This window comes from Grammomys surdaster, unplaced genomic scaffold, assembly GCF_004785775.1.
Source record: "Grammomys surdaster isolate TR1022 unplaced genomic scaffold, NIH_TR_1.0 65, whole genome shotgun sequence".
NCBI lineage: Eukaryota > Metazoa > Chordata > Mammalia > Rodentia > Muridae > Grammomys > Grammomys surdaster.
The window spans coordinates 5,171,323-5,179,767 of record NW_021604567.1 but is presented as its reverse complement, the minus strand read 5'-3'; positions in this window follow the sequence as shown (position 1 = coordinate 5,179,767).

The following is an 8,445-nucleotide window of genomic DNA, read 5'->3' as shown; positions in this document are numbered from 1 at the left end:
ACGTATAAAAACCAACACTGCGGACTCAACAGTTAAAAATTCCTCTTGATCTTTCAGAAGACCAGACTTCAGACTCCCAGCACCCATGTTAGTAGCTAATAACTACCTACAACTCCAGGCCTAGGGCATCAGATCACTGATCATGCCTTAGCAGGCATTCACATAAACATACCTATGTATGTATGTACACATAAGAATACATATACATAAACAATAAAATTTTGATGAAACAAGAGCTAATGTTATCCTATTATTTAAATATATTTTTGAAACTTTGCTTCGTGTATAGACACCTGAAGTAGGACCTGTTTTGAAGACCCATGGCTGAACTTGATCTAGAAAGTGAAATTTTGCATTAAGACAGTGTGTCACAAACTCCCAAGGTACAGTTTGGTAAAAGAGGTGAATTGATATGAAAAAAAAAATGCTATACCTTAGAAAGAGCTGAATAAAAAGAAAGACACAAGATACTGTGTACTCTGCATAGAAGCAGCCAAGTGTACCTGATAACTGGTCCCAAGCTGCACTGCCTGCTCACTCTAGACTCCACCATTGACCGCTGCCAGCTATATACTTGATCCTGGTTACAAGTTCTGCAAGAAGAGCAGTCTGAAGAGACACAAGATGAGGGACTTGCACTTGCAAAGAGATGACTGAAGTAACAGACTGTATAGACAGGGTAGTGTGTGTCATCACAATAGAGCTGTGATTTGTCATCAATGCCTTGTAGTGAAGAACATAGAAAGAAACCACTCCACCACCATCTGTCCGAGAGAACATAAGAACATGGACCAGTTTTCCCAACTAGGGAGAGAACTTTCTTCCAGTAGAGGGAGCATACTCTCCACAACGGAGCTCAGAAACCACATTCTTCATGCTCTTGCTGTCATGCATTGCTTACGGAAAACTCTACAAGAGAACAAGTGTTAAACAAAGCCTGCCAAGCCAGTGTCTGCCAGGGCCTGCGATTTTTTATGTCAAGTAAACAGTAAGAGAAACTACTTTGAGATCTCTGAATTGGTGTACAACTCAAAACCTACTACATCCAGGTTTTTAACAGAACAAAACTGAATTGATGACTTTAACTACTTACCCCCAAAGCTAGGAATGCCCACGATACAATTCACAGACCATATGAAGCTCAAGAAAAGGAAGACCAAAGTTTGGATGCTTCAGTCTTCCTTAGTATGGGGAACAAAATATTCACTGGAGGTAGAGGGTGGGAGGGACTTGGGAGGAAGAGAAGAGGGGGAGGGAGGAGAGGGGGGCAGGATCAGGTATGAGAGGAGATAGGGTGGGGGTGATAGGCAGAGTGTCAGGAAATTTGAACAGAGGTATGTAGCAATGGGTGATGGGGAACTAGGGTAGAGACCAGAAAGTTCCAGATGCGAGGAAAGCAAGAGGATCATAGGACCCAATAGGGATGAAATTAGCTGAAATAACCAACAAAGGGGAGGGGGAGGAACCTGTAGAGACCATATCCATTAGGCAAGGACCCCCATTAGAGGATGGGGCCACTCACTCATCTCCAAATTTTAAACCCAGAATTGCTCCTGTCTAAAGGAAATACAGGGACAAAGAGTGGAGCAGAGACTGAAGGAAAGTCCATCCAGAGACTGCCCCACCTGAGGATCCATCTCATATACAGTCAACAAAGGCAGACACTATTGAGGATGCCAGGAAGTGCATGCTGACAGGAGCTTGATACAGCTGTCTCCTGAGAGGCTCTTCCAGAGCCTGACAAATACAGAGGCAGATGCTCGCAGCCAATCATTGGACTGAACACACGGACACCAATGGAGAGTTAGAGAAAGGACCCCATAGGAAGAACAACAATCTCAACCAACCGGAACCCCCTCAGAGTTCCCAGAAACTAAACCACCAACCAAAGAGTACACATGGAGGGACCCATGGTTCCAGCTGCATATGTAGCAGAGGGTGGCCTTATTGGGCATCGATTGGAGGAGAAGCCCTTGTTCCTGAGAAAGTTCCATACCCCAGTGTAGGGGAATGCCAGGGCGGTGAAGTGGGAGTGGGTGTGTGGGTAGGGGAACACCCTCATAAAAGCAAGAGGAGGGGGATGATATGGGGGGTTGTGGAGGGGAAACCAGAAAAGGGTATAATATTTGAAATGAGAATAAATAAAATATACAATAAATAAAAAAAACACTAGCTGTGTTAGTTAGCTTTTCATATTTGTAAATCCCATAATGTCCTTTCTAAAGTGATACCCACTAGGTTAGATTATGAGATATTCTTAAAGGAGATTTGACTGGCAAAAGTGACCAGTGACCCTTTTTTAGCAAAGATGCCTTCTCTCCCCTTTTTTAGCAAAGATGCCTTCTCTCAATCATTACTCTGATGGTCGTCTAGGCACCACTGTGAAACAATTTTGCAAAGATGATCACAGTTTTTAATCAGTGAGTTTGGGTAAATCAATCAGTGGATTGCTCTTGTGGACAGCTAGAGGGTAGGATTTTTGAAAAGTGTAAAGTGCCTCTCTGAGAGCAGACGCTGAATAAACACAGGGTTTCCTATTGTGATTAGATTTTCAGCAGTCCACCCTACTCCATTCCCTGACTAACTATCTTCCTTAGGGTTTTGGCTTCGTGTTTTCAATGAGAACAATTACATAGCTTGGATTGAAACAGTGTGCTAGTAATTAGTAATTTATCAGACAGTGTATATCACATGGTGAAGACAGATGGAACAGAAGACATGGGGCAAGAATAAGCATGGTGTATAAAAGAAGCATCACAACCTCCTTGTTCAGCTTTATGAGGAAATTGTTGTCATTGAAGATTTTACCAAATGAAAACTATTCAGGTAATCTGAAAAAAAAAGTAGAAAAACAAAATAAAACAAAACAAGGCAAAATAATAGAAAAGCAATTCACTGTGTGACAAACAACAAGGTCTTTTGTATGCTGCACAGAAAGGAAGCAACCTTCAGCTATTATCATTTAAGGCATTGAATTTTGTGTGAATTTTAAACAGAAAGTGTCCTTGACTTGCTTCCCATGAGCAAAAACAAGCAGAAAAATTTCCAAGAACGTGCTGAAAATTGTAAGTTAATAAATTGACTGCAGGGGAAAAATGAAGTGCATGACACACAGAAAATCAGAAATAACAGAATCCTAGATTGATTGAGTACACAGATCATGATGAGCATCCTTGGAAGTGTGTTTGTGGAAAGAGTGAATTAAAATACCATAGGAATTCCACTGCATAGTTCTGAATGTAAAAGTTATTACTTATATCATAAATTATGTATAGTTGCTATTCTATAACATGCCATCAGTCATCATAAAAAAATCTATGATTAATGGGTGAAGTCTCAATCAAAGATACCAAGAATAAATTGCCCTTGGTTGATATATGCACAGGAAAAATAATTTTGGATTTAGGTGGTAAAAACATGAAGGTAAGGGAAATATTAACTTTTTATGTAGGTATCCTTAAAAGGATGAATTATTACTAGAAGTAAGAAACATCAAATTTATGTACACCAAACATAACACGAGAGTGGTTCCACGTAAAGAAAAAGATGGTCTTATTTTTATTTATATTGTTTTAGGGTAGATTGTGTGTGTGTGTGTGTGTGTGTGTGTGTGTGTGTGTGTGTGTTTGTGTGTTGTTAAGGGACAGTAGACTAGAGTAATTTTTAAAATGGAAGTGCTTAAAGCAGATGAATACATCCAAATTTCAGTGGTAATTTCAGGTATGTCATCTTTAATAGATTAATAAGGTCATTAATTTTGATTATAATCTTAAAAATAAAATTAAAAAGTTAAGACACAAATATTACTACAAATTGTAAAAGATGATTATGAATACATCACAATCATAGTAACCTTTTACATTTCCATTGCATTCTCTTTCTGTAATATCACCTACAACTATAAAAAACTATGAGAAAAAAGTTTTTAAATGCATTGACTCTTCACTTGGGCCTACAAGGTAACCAAAAGCACAATAAAGCATGGTACCTGTGCTTTGTTATGAGTCACGAAATAATCATTGTCTATGGGGATTTTAATCATACAAATATCTATCTAGAACTGATGAAATGGAAGACATGCTTTACCTACTCAAGACTCAATGTATAATGATAAGAGAGATCCTCATACCTTACTACAGGTTTTAACAATGTCCTCTTTCAGATTCCCTGGAAATCTTGTAAATCTAAAGTCATTTAGGATTCAATGAGTAGCAAAGGCATGTAAGACAGGCACCATGCCACCTCCCTGACCCTCCTTCTCCCTAGAGAAACAAATGGTGAAAACTACATCTGATGGAATGTCAGAGAAGCTGTACCCTGGCTTAGGAATAAACTCCTGAGAATCAGCTTGTCCTGACAAGCAACAGAGACTTCTTCAGGGTATTTGACAGAAAGAAAACTAAAATAATAATCAGACAGAAAAATCTTATATGTTACTCTGTGTTTGTATGTGTGTGTGCATGTGCGTGTGCGTGTGCGTGTGCGTGTGCGTGTGCGTGTGCGTGTGTGTGTGTTCTTCCTTTACTTAAATTTATAACTGGACTGCATAACCCAAAGATGAACTCTATCTGCTCCTCTAATCAATGCAGAACTTGATTAGAACTCTATCCTCTCCTATTCATCATCACATCCTTTCAATTGCATAGAAAGGAGAAAAGAAACTGAGCAGCTAAGACAAGAATCTATCACCCTCTGCTTCAGAACTGGATGAAGCAGAGCCAGTCATCTTCTATTCCTACTCCAGCATCTCTCTGGCCACAGTGGGCCATATTCCTTTGAACTGCAGCCAAAATAAACCCGTCCTTATCTTGTTTTTATGGGATGTATCTTGGTAGTAAGAAAAACAGTAACAACCACAGCAATCAAGACTTGTGATCCTCTGAGACCTGTACTGGCTGGTTTTGTGTGTCAACTTGACACAAGCTGGAGCTATCACAGAGAAAGGAGCCTTCCTTGAGGAAATGCCTCCTCCGTGAAACTCAGCTGTAAGGCATTTTCTCACTTAGCGATTAAGGACGGGAGGGCCCATTGTGGGTGGTGCCATTCTGGGCTGGTGGTCCTAGGTCCTATAAGAAAGCAAGCTGAGCAAGCCAGGGAAAACAATCCAGTAAGCAGCACCCCTCCACAACTTCTATATCAGCTCTTGTCTCCAGGTTATTATCCTGTGTGAGTTACAGTCTTGATTTCCTTTGGTGACGAACTGCAATGTAGAAATGTAAGGTGAATAAACGCTTTCCTCCCCAACTTGCTTCTCGGTCATGATGTTTTGTACAGCAATAGAAACCTTGACTAAGACAGACCCTGACCCCAGGGTTTTTTTTCCTAAAACTCCATTTACACAACTAAAGATTTCTCTGAATGTGTACGTGTGTGTGTGTGTGTGTGTGTGTGTGTGTGTGTGTGTCCCTGTGAAGACTAGTTTACAAACTGGCCGAAAGCATAAGCATAGATTGAATCATACTTCAAATCAAATACAATAAAGTGAAATCTGGGCTATTTCAGTGAGAATAAGAGAACTAAGTTTTGGGAAAGTCTGGAAAAAATCTAGAGGCACAAAACCAATCCTTCAACAAATATAATTTCAGAAAATCTTGGCAGAAAACTACAATAGATGTGGAGAGATTGGAAAGTTAATTCCCAATTCATCTTGGCTTCAATTTTCTTTTTCTGGTAGAAATCCCATAGCCTATTTTTATTATTACTTCTCTATAAATACCCTCATGACCTTATTTCTCTTTCCCTATACTTTACTCTCCCACAAATCCCAGGTCTTGATGAATTTTCTCACTCTCAGAGTCTCTTGTCTTGAAACTTGATGTAGCAGAAAGCCCAGGTGCCTTGACTGGCTTCGTGTATTAGTTTATGGCCTCTTGTTTGACATCAGCTATTTCACAGCAGCCATACTTTCCTGCTATAATGCCATACTCCCAACAAAATCTTTCACTAACTAATTCATCACCATCCCTTGGACATCTCTGAACACATTTCACCTCGATCTGATGCCAGCATGGCATAGTTTATTACACATGTGGAAGACCACAGTGAGGTATCCCTAACCCTCCCCGCGAAAACCCCAAACTTAGGCACCATTCCCCTTTTCTCCTCTGAACCTTACAACAGATAACCGCCACGGTTGAAATCATGCATCAAATGCTTAGTCCTCTGTTATATGTGAGATCTTAATCTATATACTTATTTATATCTACCCAAGAAAAATTTTTTCCTTAACACACAGCATAAAGTACAAAATGATCTTTGTATACTTGCTCTTTTCAAAGTTTATTTAATTCAGAAGGTCAATACTACAACATAAACGTTAACCTCTTAAACATACAAAACTCTGGTATATATTGATACATAGGTAGTGAATGAACTGTATAAGACAGTTAGGCCTTTATCTGAGGATAAAATGAGCTATTCACATCTTGTACTTTAATGCTTAGATGCTGTATTTCTATGTTATTTCATTTTTAAAAGTCATTGTCAAAATACCATGTGTGTGTGTGTGTGTGTGTGTGTGTGTGTGTCTGTGTCTGCGTCTGTGTCTTTATATATAGGCTTAGGGGAAGTTTAGAGGAAAAGAATAGGGTAAAAAGCAAAAGTAATTGTTGTGAATAATTTCTCTAAAAGAATGGTCTATTTAAAATATATCCACACAATAAAAAATTAAATAATGAGTACTGATGTCATCATTGTGTGGATTCAATTTTAGATACTCATGAATTCACAAAATAGAACTCACATAAACACATGCAGTCTCATTTATATACACAGGATATACTGTTTGAGCTAAGTGGTCCTTCTATGGTATCTTTGTGTAACTCCCCAAAGGTGAAGACTTGGACATTAGAGTAGTAATTAGCATAACAGAAGGTCATGTGTAATGGTGGACTATATTTCTATAGACACAGTATCTACATAAGAAATGACAAGACAGATATTCATGGAAAAAAACAGTATGGAAGCCCAGCAAGATGATGGCCACCGCCAAGCAAAGAGCAAGCTCTCCGGAAGGAGTCCTTCATCTTTGGTATCTTGCTTACACTGTATGAAGAAATAAGGTTTGAGTTTCGATTTTGGTATTTGTCACAGCAGCTTCAGCAAACTAACATGCATATGGACTACAGCTTTCCTCTTCTAAAATCACACAAAAAAGTATACACACACACATGCATGCATGCACATATGCACACATACATGACTGCATACAATTGTCAAGCACCAAGTAACATTGTTTTTTCTTTAGGAATTTCCATTTTATTTCAAGAATGCCAATCTCATATCTATGGAAATGGCTTTGGCATTGTTCCTATTTTACTCAAGTTGGTTCTCATTCCTTTTGTGAATCCATCTTCTCTTCAAGTTTTATCTTATTTGCTCCTTCCACACTGTTGCTTTCATCCTCTACAATGTAGACTTTACATCATTATGTTTCTCCATTGTGGCTTTGTCTGAAGGCTGTGCTATAGCTTGAATTCTCATGATGTTTTGATTCTTTTAGTTTGTTTAGTCTTGTAGTCTGCTATGGTCTATATATGCTTGACCCAAGGAGTGGCACTATTAGAAGGTGTGGCCCTGTTCAAGTACATGTGGCCTTGTTGGAGTCACTTTGGTTGTGGGCTTTAAGATGCTCATCCTAGATGTCAGTATTCTGGTAGCATCCTTCAGATGAAGATGTAGAACTCCCAGCTCCTCCTGTACCATGCCTGCCTGGGTGCTGCCATGTTCCTGCCTTGATGATAATGGACTGAACCTCTGAACATGTAAGCTAGCCCCAATTAAATGTTGGCCTTTATAAGAATTGTCTTGGTCATGGTATCTGTTCACAGCTATAAAACCTTAAGACATAGTCCAAATGGGGAATAATCTCTATAATGATATAATTATATTTATGTTCACTTTAAATTTTCATATTCCTAACATCAGCACAATGCTTAGAGCATAGGAAATCTTGTAGTTGGTAAATATATGAATATAAAACATTCCTAGATTTATTATTTTGTTCACCAATGAGTCCTTGTATATCTGTGATATTTGACATATGAACATATGTTCACATTTGTGCGTGTGTGTCTTATTTTCAGATGTTTATTTTCTGCTCTATATAATAAAAATAAAAATTAGGAAATGTAAGCATAATGTTTTTGTATACTATGAAAAGGATATCCTTATGTTATTAAAATGCTGACTTCTCTGCCTTCATATCTTGTTTCAGTATAGACACTGCATTGTAATGCTTGAGTGAAGAATGTCCTGTCTCAAGTTGTGTAAACAATTGTTACCATTTATTCTCTGCCTTCTCAATAAATGCTTATCACCCAAATGGCTGGGCAGAAAGAGGTATACAGCAGAAGCTTCCACCCTGTAGGAGGGAGGGGGGGTGTGCGTGTGTGAGAGAGGGCAGGTGTGAAGGCGGGGGAGTCAGCATTCGAGGGAAGGAGAGAG